This window comes from Sarcophilus harrisii, chromosome 6 (assembly GCF_902635505.1).
Source record: "Sarcophilus harrisii chromosome 6, mSarHar1.11, whole genome shotgun sequence".
Lineage (NCBI taxonomy): Eukaryota > Metazoa > Chordata > Mammalia > Dasyuromorphia > Dasyuridae > Sarcophilus > Sarcophilus harrisii.
In genome coordinates this window covers 122,645,885-122,664,863 of record NC_045431.1, presented here as the reverse complement: position 1 = coordinate 122,664,863, position 18,979 = coordinate 122,645,885, and the positions used below count along the sequence as shown (strand labels likewise).

The window sequence follows — 18,979 nt, the reverse complement described above, 5'->3', positions numbered from 1 at the left end:
GCTTTAGTTACAGGAATTGAAATTGTATGGGTATGGGTATGGGTATGTATGTATGGGTAAGAAAAAACATTCTTCAAACTGAATAAAGGAATTATTTATATGAGTAAAATTTATATGAGTAAAAGAAGGGAGCTTTAGAGACCACCAACCTGTACTGATGTTAATGCACTAATATTTGGTATTTCTGTAGCATTATCATCCTGCAAAAAAAAAAAAAAAAAAAATAGTATCCTACCAGCATGTCTTTTTTGTGACCCAAGCATCCTTCCTGAAGTTGAGAGATGCTCTTATAGTGTTATAAAAAATATGATTTAAATTCAGGACATTCCCCACTGCCCATTAAACAATTCAAATCTAAATGTCCAATCCCATAAAAGGCCTCACAACTGTGGAAAGATCTTTCTTTTACCATTATTTAACTTTTGTTTTGGTTTTTGAGAAGGAAATAGCAAAGATTTCCAAAGATTTGCCAAGAAGACTTCCCAAATGAGTTCATAAAGAATTAGACACAACTGAAAACAAATGAACAACAAAATTAAAGTTTACATAGTGCTCCCAGTAGCCTATTTTAAAAACTGTACATTCTATTTTACAACTTTGATACAACTATTTCTTTCTAACACTAGAGGAGATGTTTTCTTATTTTGGGTGGGAAAGTTAAGTCCAGCACTTGTTCTCTTATCACTAATCATGATGAAAGGACTCTATCATTTTGATTAAAAAGTCAAGATAATCTAGTATCTAAAAAACCATGTTTCTGACATTAATGCAAAAGCAATTAGGACATAAGTATAAATTAAACTATTAGCACCACCATTTCTTTATCAAACATTTTTACTCAGTTCCATCTTGTGGATAATTAGAACACATATACCTTATGAAAATTATGGAATATTACTGTTCTGTAAGAAATGACCAACAGGATGATTTCAGAAAGGCCTGGAGAGACTTACATGAACTGATGCTGAGTGAAATGAGCAGGACCAGGAGATCATTATATACTTCAACAACAATACTAGATGATGACCAGTTCTGATGGACCCGGCCATCCTCAGCAATGAGATCAACCAAATCATTTCTAATGGAGCAGTAATGAACTGAACTAGCTATACCCAGAAAAAGAACTCTGGGAGATGACTAAAAACCATTACATTGAATTCCCAATCCCTATATTTATGCACACCTGCATTTTTGATTTCCTTCACAAGCTAATTGTACAATAATTCAGAGTCTGATTCTTTTTGTACAGCAAAATAATGTTTTGGTCATGTATACTTATTATGTATCTAAGTTATATTTTAATATATTTAACATCTACTGGTCATCCTGCCATTTAGGGGAGGGGGTGGGGGGGGGTAAGAGGTGAAAAATTGGAACAAGAGGTTTGGCAATTGTTAATGCTGTAAAGTTGCCCATGTATATATCCTGTAAATAAAAGGCTATTAAAAAAAAAAAAAAAAAAAAAAAAAAAAAAAAAAAAAAAAAAAGAACACATATACTTAGATCTCTAATCTCCCCCGTTTTGTTCCTGTATTCCCAATTATTTGCCTCTTAAAAAGAATTTTTGGGGATTTCAAACAATGAATGGAAAATGGGTGAGGTTCATGAATAAATTCTAACACTAAAAGAAGAAAGAAATCAGATCAACTCTTCAATTTTACAGATAAAGAAACAGAGAGTTACAGAGGTTAATTGACTTAGATGAGGTGATAGGAGACTTTAATAGTGATTCTAATGTCTTTACATAGATACTCAAGGCAGCCTCTAGAAAAAGACAAAAGAACTTTAATCAATCTGAACAATAATAAAAACAAAAGGGTGGATTGATTAGGAACTACTCACCTCTATTGAGGCAACTTAGAATTATTCTGTCTAAACAGTGCATTAGAATGATAAGTAAAACAAACTTGTATTCCATTCCTGGCCACTTTAAAATCTATTCTGTTATTCAACAATGGGCAAGTCACCTTGTAAAGAAGAGAATATCTTAGCAAGAATTCCACTGACTCACTGATGAATGCAAGATTTATTTTACATTCTTACAAGAATGGGTACCTAGGTGAGCAGATACATCTTTGAAACTCCAAAGGCCACATTTTATTTTCTATCCTGAAGTACAAGTCCCTCTCCAGATTCCTCATTAATGAGATGCTATAGAAGTTACAGGACATGACTCTTCACCCCTCATTACATATCCAGTCCCAACTTCCAGGGAACTTACATTCTATAAGGGGAAAGCCGTCAGAGTACTGTTAGGGGCAGAGAACAAAAGATCCTTTTCAAATCTCAGGCCACCAACCCGATTACAAAAGTCAATGTCTTCCCCTAAAGAGGTTGTATTCTTTTGGGAGAAGATAATCTCCACCCTTGATTATTCTTTGAGGTCCTTGTGAGTTTTCTAATTTAAGTTTTATTTGTCCAATTTTATTTTCATACCTGTGAAAACCAAAATATTCATTCATACATTTCATTTCTCTGTTTCAGTTTCCTGTCTGATGATCCAGTCCTATGCATGGTAGGAATGATAACATTTGCAACATTTATCCCAAGAGTGTTTGGGGGGAAATTCTGTGTGTGTATATTATATATAATCATACTTCTATTTGTCATTTCTTTTGATAAGAAATATCAAAATATTTCTTTTAAATAAGTCTTTTGTAGTAAAATTGGGTATTTATAATAGTAAAAATGATTTATTCACACAAAGTTGTTCTTAAAACAATACTGCTATTAACTGTTTTCTTGGTTCTGCTTATTTCGCTCTTCATTATTTCATGCAAGTCTTTCCATGTGTTTCTAAAACAATCAAGCTCATCATATCTTATAGCATGGTAGTATTCCACCACAACTTGTTCAGTTATTCCTCAATTGATGGGTCCACCTGTAATTCTCAGTACTTTTCCAACACAAAAAACAAATAGTTCTTGCTCATTGTTTGGATCCAGATAGACTCAGATTGAATGCAAATAGCAATCATTTCTGCTTTAGCTAGAAACAATGAAGGTGTTTCCCTCCCAGATTAATTAATTGAGATTTTTGGGGGGGACTACTTGAAAGAGGAGATTCTTTGCCTGAATTGCTACCTACTCTTAATCACTGAATGGGTGCAACCTCAATCAAACTGACACCAGTTGAAAACCTTAGCTTAAAAAAGGCCCTTGACACAATCTTCCCTCACTTAAATCCAATTCACTTGCATGTCATGGCATCACTTCTCTGATGTCATGATCCTCTTTAAGTATAAAGTACAAACAACAACACCACAAAGAGAGCTAGTATACATGTTCTAAAACATATAGGTTCTTTTCTTTTTCTCTTAATCATCTTTGGAAATAGATCTAGTAATGGTATTCTAGGTTAAAGGGCTCTTTAGGTCATCAAAACTATTTGGTACTCTCTAAGAAATAGAGTAGTTAATTAGTAGAATAGGTTAGATTCACAGGACAAAATAGTCAATGACTATAATAATCTAATATTTGATAAACCCAAAGACCCCAGTATTTGGAATAAGAATTCACTATTTGACAAAAACTGCTGGGAAAATTGGAAATTAGTATGGCAGAAACTAAGCATTGACCCACACATAACACACATAACATATACCAAGATAAAGTTGAAATGGGTTCATGATCTAGACATAAAGAATATTATAAATAAATTAGAACATAGGATAGTTTATCTTTCAGATCTGTGGAGGAGGAAGGAATTTGTGATCAAATAAGAACTAGAGATCATTACAGATTATGAAATAGAAAATTTTGATATTAAGTTTAAAAGTTTTCGTAAAAACAAAACTAATGCAGACAAAATTAGAAGGGAAGCAATAAACTGGGAAAACATTCTTACATTCAAAGGTTCTTATAAAGGCCTCATTTCTAAAATATATAGAGAAATGACTCAAATGTATAAGAATTCAAGCCATTCTCCAATTGATAAATGATCAAAGGATATGAACAATTTTCAGATGATGAAATTGAAACTATTTCTAGTCATATGAAAAGGTTCTCCAAATCACTATTGATCCGAGAAATGCAAATTAAGACAACTCTGAGATACCACTACATACCTCTCAGATTGGCAAAGACGAATGTTGGAGGGGATGTGGGAAAACTGGAACACTGATACATTGTTGTTGGTGGAACTATGAGTAGATCCAACCATTCTGAAGAGCAATTTGGAACTATGCTCAAAAAGTTATCAAAACCCTTTAACTTGTATACCCTTTAACCCAGCAGTGTTTCTACTGAGTCTATATCTCAAAGAGATCTTAAAAGAGGGAAAGGGACCCACATGTGCAAAAATGTTTGTGGTAGCCCTTTTTATAGTGGCAAGAAACTGGAAAATGAATGAAATGGCTGAAAAAATTATAGTATATGAATGCTGTGGAATATTATTGTTCTGTAATAAATGACCAGCAGGATGATTTCAGACAGGCCTGGAGAGATTTACATGAACTGATGCTAAGTGAAATGAGCAGAACCAGGAGATCATTATACATGGCAACAAGAAAACTATAAGATGATAAATTCTGATAGACGAGGCTCTCTTCTACAATGAGATGATTCAAACTAGTTCCAATTGTTCAATGATGAAGAGAGCCATCTATATCCAGAGAGAGGACTTTGGGAACTGAGTGTGGACCACAACACAGTATTTTCACTCTTTCTGTTGTTGTTTGTCTGTATTTTGTTTTTCACTCAGTTTTTTTTTCCTTCTTGATCTAATTTTTCTTGTGCAACAAGATAACGGTATAACTATGTATACATATATTGGATTAAACATATATTTTAACATATTTAACATGTATTGGACTACCTGCCATTTAAGGGAGGGGATGGGGGGAAAGAGGGGAAAATTTGGAAAAGAAGATTTTGTAAGTGTCAATGTTGAAAAATTACCCATGCATATGTAAATATGTAAATATTTTGTAAATAAATATTTTGTAAATATTTGTAAATAAAACATTTTGTAAATAAAAAACTTTAATAAAAAAATAAAAAGTAAAGGGCTCTTTAGGTATGGTTCCTGAATGCTCTTAAAAATGATTGGATCAGTTCACAATTTCACCAACAGTGAATTAGCATTCCAATTTTTCCATATCCCTTCCAATATTTGTCACTTTACCTTTCAATCATTTTCGTTAATAGGCTTAACATGATATCTTAAGGTTGTCCGATTAATAACGATTTAGATGTTTGTAGCAGCTCTTTTTGTAGTGGCAAAAAATTGAAAACTAAGTAGATGCCCATCAATTGGGGAATAGTTGAATAAATTATTGTATATGAAAGTAATGGAATATTATTGTTCTATAAAAATGATCAATAAGGTGATTTTAGAAAGGCCTGGAAAGATTTACATGAAGTAATACTGAGCAAAACAAGCAAAGCCAAGAATATATTGTACATAGTAACAGCAAAATTGTGCAATGAATATCTATGAAAGACTTGGTTCATTCTCAGCAGTTCAGTGATCCAAGACAATCCCAATAAACTTTGGATAGAAAATGAGTGAACTATGGATACTGAAATTAGCACATGCTATATTCACTTTTTTCCCCCTTTCTCTTCTGTTTTTTTTTCCTCTCTCATGATTTTTCCCATTTGTTCTGACTTTTTCTCCCAACATGAATCATAAATTAATATGTATTTAAAAAAATATACCAGAAGAAAATAACCAGAAGAAAAATATTCATTAAAATGATTTAGAGCATTGTGTTATTATGATTGCTATTCAATCATTCTATAAGCACTTATTATATGCCTATTTAGACACTTCCAACTGGTTTAATATAAAGAGTATGAGTCCCTCCCCTCAGGGAGATTACATGTTAACAGGAAAGATAATATTAAATACTAGTTAATAAGTATTTATAAAGCACCTGTCACATGCCAGGCACTGTTAGGTTTATAGTCTAATGCAGGAAGATAATACAAACAGGCTCAAAAGTATAAAGGTAAAGGTACCTATCAGGAAAGAACAATGAAAAAATCAGAGCAGTCTCAGAGTAGTGTAGCCACATGAGAAATGAGAAATATGATGTTTGAGAACTCTGTCCTTAAAAGGAAGTACAAATTTCTACATAGATTTTATAAATAATAAGTATATACAATTCAAATGCAAGTAACTTTGGAAGGAAAGGACTTAGTTGCCTAGGGATGGATGGGGAAGTTGGGAGGGTGTAAGGAAAGGCAACCCCGAGATAGTAGGAGCTGTGTCTTAAAGAAAAATATTTTATGAGACAAAGGTAAGGTTAGACATGGAGAAAAGCCAGTACAAAGTCACAGATATCGAATATTTGGAGCATAAAGTATCAGAAATTGAAAGTTAACCTATCAACTGAAAGTTAGCTGGACCATGGAAAGTAGAGAGGTAAATAATAAACACAGAATATGTTACCCTTCTTAATGATGTCCTAAAGTATTAGAGTTTAAAATAATACTAAAATTTTTGGGACACCCTGTTTAAGATGACTATAAAGGTAAGAAAGATCCAAGTTGTGAGGAAAATTAAATGCCTGAAAAAGAATATATTGGATTCTAGAAACTATAGGGTCTCACTGTACTTTATTGAAGGGAATCCTGGTGACATGATCATATAAACACTTTAAGAAAATTGCTTTGGTGGTTGTGAAGTGAGGGGAGGAGTGTGGAGGTGGCTGAGTGCAGGTGCATTGCAGAGACTCAGGGCAATGTAGGGTGCTAGGCCCAGGAAATCTCCCCAAAGTAATATACAGCAGTGTTGGCTACTCTGTCCTGGTTGCAAGCTGGTTAAAAAGGGAAAAATGGGAAAAGGAAATGAGAACATTGCAAAAGAATTTGGGAAAGGAAATACAGAAATTATCTGAATAAACTCCTTAAAAAATAGATTTAGTAAAATGGAAAAAAGCATATAACTCCTTGAAAAATAGATTTGACAAAATGGACAAAGAAAACAACTACTTGAAAAACAGAATTTCTGAAATTCAAATATTGAGGAGCCACAATCAGGATTACCTAGGACCTAGCAGCTTCCACCTTAAAGTATCAAAGGGCCTGGGATCTGATATTCTGAAAGGCAAAGGAACTTGGATTGCAGCTAAGAATCAACTATCCAGCTAATGTGAGAAATATATTTCAGAGAAAAAGATGGATATTCAATGAATTTCACTTATTTCTTATAAAAAGATGAGAGCTGAACAGAAAGTTTGACCTCAAGAAGTATAAAAAGGTAAAATATAATGAAATCTTGAGAACTGTATCTCTGTTGTAGGCATACTTAGAGGGTACAGATATAATTTGATTTTATTGTAATAACATAAAAAAAAGATACTAGAGGTGAAAAGAGTATTGTACTGGAAGAAATGGAAAATGGGGGTAAAAGGAGGTGAATTACATTTCATGAAGAGACAAAGAAGACCTATCATAACTGAGGGAAAGAAGAAAGGGAACTGAATACTGTGTGAATCTTACTTTCATCAGATTTGGTTCAAAAAGAAAATATCAAACATATTTGGTTTCATAGAGAAACATATCTTACCATGTAGGTAAGTGGGAAGGGAAAGAGAAAAGGAAAGGAGAAAGCTAATAGAAGGGAAAACAGAAGTAGTAGGGGAAAGATATAAGAAAGAGGGAGGGACTATAAGGGGAAGGGCTATTTGAAGGAGGTGGTGGTCAGAAGCAAAATACTGGGCAGGAGGGAAAGGAGGAATGGAAAGAGAAAAGTATAACTTGGGGGGAAATAAGATGGCAGGAAATACAGAATTAGTCATTTTAACTGTGAATGTAAATGGGATGAACTCTCCCATAAAATGGAAGGGGATAGCAGAATGGATTAAAAGCCAGAATCCTACAATATGTTCTTTATAGGAAACACATTTAAAGCAGAGTGATACATACAGAGGAAAGATAAAAAGCTGGAGCAGAATCTATTATATTTCAACTAAAGTAAAAAAAAAAATGGGTAGCAACCCAATCTCAGATCAAGCAAAAGAAAGAATAAATCAAATTAAAAGACAAAAGGAAGGAAACTTATCTTGCTAAAGGGTGCCATAGATAATGAAGTAATATCAATATTAAACATATATATACTAAGTGGTATAACATCCAAATTCCTAGAAGAGAAGTTAAGAAAGCTGCAAAACTATATTAGTGGGAGATCACAACCTTTCCATTTCAAAAGTAGATAAATTGAACCATGGAATAAATGAGAAAGAAGTTGGGGAAGTATACAGAATTTTAGAAGTTAGGTATGATAGACCTTTGGAAAAAAATTGAATGGAGACAGAAAGGAATATTTGTTTTTTCTTGGCAATTCACAGAACCTAAACAAAAACTGACCATGCATTAGAGAATAAAAACTTCAAAATTAAATGCATAAAGGCAGAAATAGTATATACATCTTTTTCAGATCATAATACAATCATAATACAATAATAATCACATTAATCTTTATAAAAATAGACCAAAAATTAATTGCAAAGTAAATAATCTGATCATAAAGAATGAATGAGTGAAACAACAAATAAAAGACAAAACTGATAATTTCATCCAAGAGAATGACAATAATGAGACAATATACCAAAATTTATGAGATGCAGCCAAAGCATCTTCTTAGAGGAAGTTTTATGCCTCTAGTGCTTACTTGCATAAAGTAGAAAAAGAGAAGATCAATGAATTGGGCATGCAACTAAAAAAAACTAGAAAAAGAATAAATTAAAATGCCCCAATTAAATACCAAATGTAAAATTCCGAAAATAAAAAGGGATATTAGTAGAACTGAAAGTAAAAAACAAAACAAAACCTATTGAACTAATAAACTAAGAGTTGGTTTTATGAAAAAAAAAAACAACAAAATAGATAAATCTTTAGTTAACTAGAACAGAAAAAGAAAAGAAGAAAATCAAACTGTTAGCATCAAAAATGAAAAGAGTGAATATCCACAAATATAGAGGAAATTGGAGCAATAATTAGGAGCCAATAAATATGATAACATTAATGAAATGAATGATTATTTTATTTTATTTATTTTTTTATTAAAACTTTTTATTTAAAAAGCATATGCATAGGTAATTTTCCCAATACTGACCCTTGCAAAATCTTTTATTGCAAATTTTTCCCCTCCTTCCTCCCAACGCCTCCCCTAGGTAGCAGATAATTCAATACATGTTAAATATGTTGAAATACATGTTAAATCCAATATATGTATATACATATTTATACAGTTATCTTGCTGAACAAGAAAAATCAAATCAAGAAGGAAGAAAAAGAAAAACTGAGAAAGAAAACAAAATGCAAGCAATCAACAACAGAAAGAGTAAAAATTCTATGTTGTATTCTACGTAGACTCAGTTCCCATAACCCTCTCTCTCGGCGTAGATGGCTCTCTTCATCACTGAACAAGTGGAACTGGTTTGAATCATCTCATTGTGAAGAGAACCTCGTCCATCAGAATTGATCATCTCATACTCTTCTTGTTGCCATCTATAATAATCTCCTAGTTCTGCTCATTTCACTTAGCATCAGTTCATGTAGGTCTCACCAGGCCACTCTGAAATCATCCTTCTGGCTGTGTCTTACAGAATGATAGTATTCCATATTATTCATATACCATAATTTATTCAATCATTCTCCAATTGATGTGCATCCACCCAGATTCCAGTTTTTTACCACTACAAAGAGGGCTACCTTTTGCACATGTGGATCTGGTTCAAAGCTTTAAGATCTCTTTGGAATACAATCCCAGTAGAAATACTGCTGGATGAAAGGGTATACACAATTTGAAACCTTTTTGAACATAGTTCCAAACTGCTTCCCAGAATGGTTGGATCCATTCACAGTTCTACCAACAATTTATCAGTGTTCCAGTTTTTCCACATCTCCTCCAACATACATCTTTGTCATTTCCTATCATCTTAGCCAATCTGAGAAGTGCTTAGTGGTATCTCAGAGTTGTCTTAATTTGCATTTCTCTGATCAATAGTGATTTGGAGCACCTTCTCATGTGGCTACAAATTGTTTCAATTTCTTCATCTGAAAATTGTCTGTTCATATCCTTTGATCATTTATCAACTGGAGAATGGCTTGTATAAATTTGAGTGCTTGACTATCTCCCTCCCATTTCCATTGAAACAGATGTTTTCTGGTGATCTTCGAAATTATCTTCTGCTGGTAATTTGTTGCACTTCCAATATTTGTGGGTTCTGCTAGTTCAGATATAATTCACAGGCTGGATTTCATAATTAGTGTAAGGATAGTAGGAAAAAGTCAGAGAGAATCATGTGTTGTCTCCACTGGCTTGGCTCCGCTCCCAGAAGTACAAAAATTTAGATTGCCCAGATTAACAAAGGAGAAAAAAATTACTTAAATAGTTACATTTTAGAAAAAGAAATTGAACAAGCTTTTAATTTACTCCCTAAGAAAAAAATCTCCAGAGCTGGATGGATTTGCATGTGAATTCTACAAAACACTTAAAAGAACAATTAATTCCAATATTATGTAAACTATTTGGAATAATAGGGAAATATAGAATTTTACCAAATTCTTCTTATGACACAGATATGGTGGTAATATCTAAACCAGGTAGGGAAAAACAGAGAAAGAAAATTATAGGCTAATTTCCCTAATGAATATTGATGCAAAAATCTTAAATAAAATGTTGGCAAAAAGATTACAGAAAGTCATCCCCATGACTATAATGTTCTCCTTGGTTTTCTGATATAGTGCTCTTGGGAGCAGTCTTCAGTTCAGTTAAGTAATCACCATAAGAATAACTAAGTGTTAAAGTCCAAATTCTTTATTGCCTCCTTGCCTGAGGCCTGGGTCAACTTTCTAGAGAGCCTTTCAGATCAGCCTTGGCCTCAATGGGGGAAATGCAGGAGGCCAGCCACCAATGTGGTATGAGATGAAGTTGAATGAATCTGGCTCTGAGTCTCCAGGCTTGTGCTTTAGCCTTCAGCCACCACAAAGGCGGACCACGGAATGAATCTGTCTCTCAGTCCCCCCTTGCCTGGGGCTGAGCAGTTTTCTGCAGAGCCTTCTGGAATCTTAGTTTCAGTGGAGAAGTGAAGGAGGAGAGCCCTGCTACCACAGTGGTGTGAGATGGGAGTGAATCAATCTGGCTGAGTTTGTCCCAGCTTATATGTTCTACACTGAGTATAAAGCAATCATTATATCACTAGGAAACCATTATTGTTGTAAGATTAAATCAATCATACTGAACTTAGATAACTATTAATCATCATGCTAAACTAGATAACAATTTTCTTATCAATTCCACTAACTTAACACCTTGTAAGAATCCTAATTTAAGTACAAGAGTTCTGGCACATAACAGGATTTATACCAGGAATGCAGGGCTAGTTCAATATTAGGAAAACTATTAGCATAATTGATTATATCAATAACCAAATTAATAAAAATCATATGATTATCTCAATAGATGCAGAAAAAAAAAAAACATTGGACAAAATCCAACATCTACTGCTGTGAAGATTGCATATTTTAAAATCAGCAAGAGTCCGGAGTTCAGGTTAGGGGAAAATCGTTAGTCTTTATTCTCAGTGAAGAAGGATCGGAGGCGGAAGAGAATCGGCAATAGCAATGTGTGCAGCTGAGTCAAGAAGCTAGCTAGATCACCAGCCACACGACCAGCAGCCAGGAGAATGGACTCCAGGCCCAATCTCTCCCAGCTTCTCTTCCTGTTCCTCTCTCTGCCTCCACCCACCAAAATCGTCATTTCCTGTACAACACATCAGGACTTGCACAGAGAGTGGTTTTCCTGGCTCCAAGAGATCTTGTAGCTTTGTCCTTGACCTCTGCCTCTGCTTTCTTCAGCCTCCAGCCAGCTCTGATCATGGCTTCTCAATCTCTGTGCAAGTAGTCTTTTCTTCCAGAGTGTTCTGTCTCAGAGCCCTGTTGACGTTCTGGAGAAAAATCTTTCTTTCACTCTAAGCGCTTCCTTCATTTATGTGATCTCCCAAAGGTTAACTCCGCCTACTAGAGGGGGAGAGATTCTGGGTTAACTCCCAGAGTACTCTCTGGTCCTGAGAGAGGTGTGAATTCAGACTAAGCCAGCCCTGAATTCTTGTGTGAACTCCATTGAGTACTTAGATACTTGAGCTCTCTTTAGTAAAGATTCCAACATACTGCTATTAAAATCACTAGGCAGTATAGAAATAAATGGAGTTATACTTAAATTTTTTAAAAAAATATACTTAAAATATCTATTGAAATCCATCAACAAACATCAGATGTAATGGGGACAAACTAGAACCATTCCCACAGAATCAGGGGTGAAACAATGTTGCCCACTATCACTATTACTATTCAATATTATATTAGAAATGTTAGCTTTGGCAATAATAGAAGAAAAAGAGATTAAAGGAATTAGAGTAGGTCATGAGGAAACCAAATTATGACTCTTTGCAGATGATAAGATGATATACTTAGAAAAGTCTAGTGAATTAACTAAAAAACTACTAGAAACAATTCACAACTTTAGCAAAGTTGCAAGATACAAAATAAATCCAGGGAAATCATCAGCATTTTTACATATTATATATATGTATATATATATATTTATATTTATATATTATCCAAAAAGTCCAACAGTAAGAGATACAAAGAGAAATTACATTTAAAAATAACTGTAGATAATATACAATATTTACGAGTCTGTCAAGACAAAGTCAGGAACTATATGAACACAATTATAAAACACTTTCCACACAAATAAAGTCAGAGCTTGTCTCTTGGAAAAATATCAAGTGCTCCATGGGTAGGCCCAGCTAACATAATTAAAAATTACAACCCTACCTAAATTAATCTACTTATTCAGTGGCATACCATTCAAATTCTCAAGAAATTATTTTACACCTCAATTAAAAAAATAGCAAAGTTCATCTGGAGGAATAAAAGGTCAAGAATTTCAAGGGTATTAATGAAAAAATTGTAAATGAAGGTGATCTAGCTGCAACAGACCTAAAATTATATTATAAAGCATCATTTGGTCATCAAAGTTATTTGGTACTGGCTAAGAAACAGAGTACTTTATCAGTGGAATAGGTTAGGTTTGGAGAACAAAATAATCAATGACTAATAATCTAATGTTTGACAAATCCAAAGACCCCACTTTTGGGGATAGGAACTCAGCCTTTGACAAAAACTGCTGGGAAAATTGGAAACTAATATGGAAAAAACTAGGCAATGACCCACACCTAATACTGTATACCAAGATTAGTTTGAAATGGATTCATGATTTAGACATACAAAGAGATATTATAAGCAAATTAGAAGAACAAAGGATAGATCTCAGATCTTTTGAGAAGAAAGGATTTCGTGGTCAAAGAAGAATGAGAAATTATTGAATATAGGTAATTTTGATTATATTAGTTAAAAAGGTTTGATAAAACAAAACTAATGCAGACAAGATCAGAAGGAAGCAACAAACTGGGAAAACATTTTTACATTCAAAAGTTCTAATAAAGGAATGGTCAAAGGATATATGAAGAAACATTTTTCAGATGAAGAAATTAAAATCATTTTTAATCATATAAAAAGGTGCTCTAAATCACTATTAATCAGAGAAATGCAAATTAAGAGAACTTTGAGGTACCACTACACACCTCTCAGATTGGCTAAGATGACAGGAAAAGATAATGATGAATGTTGGAGGTGATGTGGGAAAACTGGGAAACATACATTATTGATGGATTTGTGAACTGCTTCTACCATGATGGAGAGCAATTTGGAACAATGCTCAAAAAGTTATCAAAGTGTGCATATCCTTTGACCCAGCAGTGTTTCTACTGGTTTTATGTCTCAAAGAGATCTTAAAGGAGGGAAAGGGACCCACATGTGCAAAAATGTTTGTGGTAGCCCTTTTTATAGTGGCAAACAAACTGGAAAATGAATGGATGCCCATCAATTAGAGAATGGTTGAAAAAATTATAGTATATGAATGTTATGGAATATTATTGTTCTGTAATAAATGACCAGCAGGATGATTTCAGAGAGACCTGGAGATACTTATATAAACTGATGCTAAATGAAATGAGCAGAACCAGGAGATCATTATACATAGAAACAGCAAAATTATATGATGATCAATTCTAATGAACATGACTCTTGTCAACAATAAGATGACCAGTTTCAATGGTCTTGTGATGAAAAAAGTTATCAGCACTCAGAAAGAAGGTAGTGGGAACTGCATGTTTACCACAGCATAGTATTTTCACTCTTTTTGTTGTTGTTTGCTTGAATTTTGTTTTCTTTATCATCTTTCCCCTTTTTGATCTGTTTTTTCTTGTGCAGAATGATATTTGTGAACTATGTATAAAATAATTGCATATGTTTAACATATATTTGGTTAATTGCCGTTTAGAGGAGGAGATGAAAGGAAGGGAGGGAAAAAATTAGAATACAAGGTTTTGTAAGGATGAATGTTGAAAATTGTAGTTCAGAAAAGTTAGACACAATTGAATGATAGCAACAAAGATGAAATTCAAGAGGAGTAGAACCCTGTGCTTTTAGTGTAGAACTAGGTTAATGGACATTGTTTCCCCTTTTTTCCAAGGTAACCTGTGAATACATTTTTAAAAAAAGTTTGAATTATATAAGTATTCATTTTAGTGGTTTTCAAAATATTCCTCAGGACCAAGGACTATTTAGAAGTCCTTTTTATCTTTGGGAGAATTCTTATGGAAACAACTGTGAAGACTGACAAACAAACTATTTTTGTAGTTGAGTTCCATTTTTCTTCTACCCCACCTCCATCCCATGGATATCATTTTGTTAAAAGCTTAATGGGGACAAGATGCAACATATCCTTCAAATTTTATATCTTCTTTCCTGTGTACTTTAGTTCTTGTAAGTAAAACTTTAAAAAAAGAGAAAATAAGTATTAAAATCCCTTTCAAGTTAAACTTAACTAGTTTTTTATAGTTTTTTTTCCTGAGTCTGATACTATGGCTGGGGAGCCAAAGCTTTACCTATAGAGCACTGAAACTCTTAAAAGGTGTACTTGAATCTAAGGCAGCAGATCATTTAAGGCTAATTACCTACTCAATGTGAGATAATTGCTCTATATACATATATTTAGATAATATGGTGATGTGATGACTCTCCTCAAGATTGGTGCTTGCTGAGGGTATTGTGATGAGGTAATTGAAGGCAAGAATTGGAGGGCCAAGGCAGAGGGTCAGAATCACTCTGCTGCAGCATGATCAGGGGAAAAACTTCAGGATCTGGACTCTAGAGTCGCTCTCATGTTTAATGAACCAAGTGGCAGCTTGCCTGCATTCTTCACTTCTCCTCCTAAAGACCAAGGACTTTGACTGATCCTGACTCTGACTGATTCTGAAGCTCTCCAGAGAGCTAGTCTGGATACTATATATTGGTGCCAATGTGAAGCCTGCACAAAGCTAAATTGTAATTTCAGTGAAGAAGTCCCTGTGACCTGGAAATAGGTTAAGTATTAAAATAGACAAGCAGAAAATTAGTAACTTACATTTTCTAGCTGAAATGGGGTAGATACTAGGAAAAGAGGTCTCCCACACCCCCAGCCCCATCCCTACCTAACCCCCTACGCCCAGAGAAGTCTATAGAAAGCATACTTAGGTTAATAAATAGGGAAGGTTTGCTTGTAACTTGGGAGCAGATTGGTGGACTCTTAGAAACATTAGAATTCACATCCCCTTGGTTCTCCAAAGAAGAAGAAATAGAGGCAGATAACTGGAAACTAGTGGGAAAACAACTAATTGAATATTACAATGACAATGGTGCTGTTTTAATTTCTAAGGAAATATTTTATATATACTGCAAAATACAATTGGCCTTAAAGAGTCCCACAAGTTCTAAAAAAAAAAAGAAAAAGTTTAAGGAAAACAGCTAGACAAGGAAGTGTGAGGAGAAAGAGGAAAATAAAGAGAATGGTACTGACAAAATAGCTGAAAGACATGGATAGTTGAGTGAACTTAAAGGGTATGGCAATTCTCACTCTCACAGCTCAGCTTCACCTCTGCCTTCACCCCAGCAGGATCTTGACACTCCCCCATCAATTTCACCTTGGTGGGTGGAGGGAAGAGGAGGAGTGGGAAGGACAGTGATACCATCAACACCACACACCCTCAGTAACTGCCCCCCCTCCCCCGCCATGACTCAATTGCAAGAAGCACTACTTAAAGCCCAAGAAGGACAGAATATATATGATTTTAAAATAAAAAGCATATGCTATGATAGAAGAGTTTAACTCTTCAGGTAAAGAAAAAAGAAGATATACTGCTTTTAATCTAGAAATTATCAAAGATCTGAAAAAGGCTTGCACTCTTTACAGGACTACATCATCTTATATTAAGATAGTATTAGAGAATTTGGCTTCTGAAATTTTAACTCTAGTTATTGGAAATGTTTAGAACTTGGACAAAACTTGTGGCTTTTGGAGTATAGTGAACTCTGGAGAATACAAGATCAATGAAATAAGTAAACTGTAGTTAATATACCATTCACCTTTGACAACTAGCAGGTATAGGTCAGTATGCAGACACTTTAGTGCAGATTAATTATCCTTTGATAGTATATGAGCAGATTGCTTCTGCTGCTATCAAAGCATGGGGCACCCTCCCAGGAAAAGAAGATCGAGGGGAAGCCTTCATGAAAATAGAGGAAGGTACAAATAAACCCTTTGCTGATTTTGTAGGATGTCTGCAAACATCATATGAACTATTGGTGAAAATGCAGCAACAGAAATTATGATAAGAAAACTTGCCAGAGAAAATGCTAATGAGGTTTGTAGAAGAATTATACAAGTTTTTAGAAGAATTATAGAAGGATGCTCCTTTAGATGACATCATAAGATATTATGCTATAGTGAGGATAAATACCTTTTACACCCAAGCTGTGATGTGTGATGTTGTTCTTCTTTAAAATATAATGATTCTCTCTGGGAGCAAGTTTCTTGGGGAGGTTTTCTGGAGGCAGCCTTAATTTCAGTTAAAAGTAATAATCACCTCAAAATGAAGCCAGCTGAATAAAATCCAAATATTTATTTTCTCCTTCCAAAATAGCCTAGTTACTTTTCTTGGTGGCCTATCTTTCTGCTTGGTTCCACGATCTCTTGCAGTTGTCCTTTGCCTCTGCTTTCTTCAGCCTCCAGCCAGCACAAAGGTGGAGGATGGAATGAATCTCTTGTCTCCTTGCCTGGGGCTGGATAGCTTTCTGGAGAGCCTTTCAGACCAGCTTTGGTCTCAGTGGGGGAAGTGCAGGAGCCCAGCCACCACAGTGGTGTGAGATGAATAAATGAATCTGGCTGCGCCTCTGAGAGGGCTTCTTTCTGAACTGACCGACGTTCCCCTCTCAATCTTTTCAAATGAACTCTGCTGACTGAGCTCAGCTGTTTTTATACTATCTCAAAGGTTGACTCCTCTGAGAGTGGGATTATGGGATCTGAGAGTGGGATTGTGGGTTTCTGACTTTGAATACTGACTTGTGAATCTCCCAAAAGTGTGAACTCCAATAAGTACTTAAATACATTAGTGAGTTAGAGAATTTGCTAAGTACCATGCTAAATTAGGCAACTAACTTATCACTTTGTAAGGATTTGCTCTAAGGTGTAAACTAATAAACATTGTATCAATTCAATTGAGTTAACACTAGGATTCTAACATCTCCCTTGAGTTATCACCTTGTTTCAAGTTGAGTTAACACTAGGATTCTAACATCTCCTGCTTTCTTTTGTTTTAGAACATAAGGTGGTCATGACCTCCTTGACTTCTCAAGAAGGGAGAACCCGCAAAAGAATGGGATCAAGCTCTTCCTTGATTGCTCAAAAAAGGAGTGAAAACGCCATAAAAAGAAGGTGGTCACGCCCTCCCTAACATCTCAGGAAGGGAGATGAAAACACCAAAGGAAATAGGAAGCCAAATCAGATTAGCAGGTTTCTGAAGGGGCTCACTTGAAACAGGTACACATAAATCCATCAATATGGGAGGCATTACACATAATAACATATAATACATAAGCACATAGCAATATAACACAGGCTAGTATTAATGTAACAAATAACATGAATCAACATGAGAATTTATACATATTCATAAGTCCTGGAAATAGTTCAAAAGGAATCCATTGTCCATTAGTTCATGTGCCAGGAATCAAATAATTCCTGTAAGCTCTGAAATACTGCAATAGTCTCATCAACAATTTTTCATCTCAGGGTATCCAATGATTCCTGCTGGTTTTCAAGAATTGAAAGCTGAAGATTTTAAAGTTCTTTTAACTTTATGCAAAGAGACATGCTCTTTCAGTGTCAGATGTTTCTTAAATCTTCTTTGTTTTGAGGTTTTTCTCTTTTTCTGTTTCTCTCTGATGGACAAGGCAAATACGGCTTATTGGCACCCATCTGATTCCTTCTCCATCTGTAGAAATAGAAGCAAACCCTCTTCCCCTATCTAATTCCCTTCTATTTACCACTTTTGGGATTTCTCCTCATCATCTGGTAATTACATTGGAGCTGTTTGCACAGGACACTCCCCTGTCGGGTTAAAAGGTCTGTATTCTCCCCAACTGTAATCCCTTCCTGCCATGTGATTATTTTTAGGCTGATTGATCACATCAGAATCCTGACCTTCTAAAGACTCGCTGGGTGTAACTTCAGCTGCTATCATGCCCAATATGTCTTTTGATTGATACCTTGGAGCTGGGCTCTGCCTCTCATTTCTCTGGGTCACTCTACATTCAGAGGCCCAGTGAAAGCCTCGGTTGCATTTTGGACATGGGGTTTGGGGTTTTATTCTCTCACCCTGTCTTCTCACTTTATCTCTGTATCTGCACTGGGCTCTCAAATGTCCAACTTTTCCACCCTGAAAACATCAACGAGTTTCTTTGGAATTCCTTTGCCAAGAAGGACTCTTTCCGTTGTCCATCATAGTTTGGGTATAATAAGAATTTGTGCCCACTGTGGCACAGCATCTTATGATCTCCTCTAAAGGAGCATCTTTGTCTAGTCC

General features: G+C 34.8%; 1 protein-coding gene across 2 annotated transcripts in view; it reads right to left on the bottom strand.

Annotated features, from left to right (window-relative positions):
- NDST4 (N-deacetylase and N-sulfotransferase 4) overlaps positions 1-18,979 on the bottom strand; it is a 414,235-nt gene that overhangs the window by 382,796 nt on the left and 12,460 nt on the right. The window lies entirely within an intron of this gene.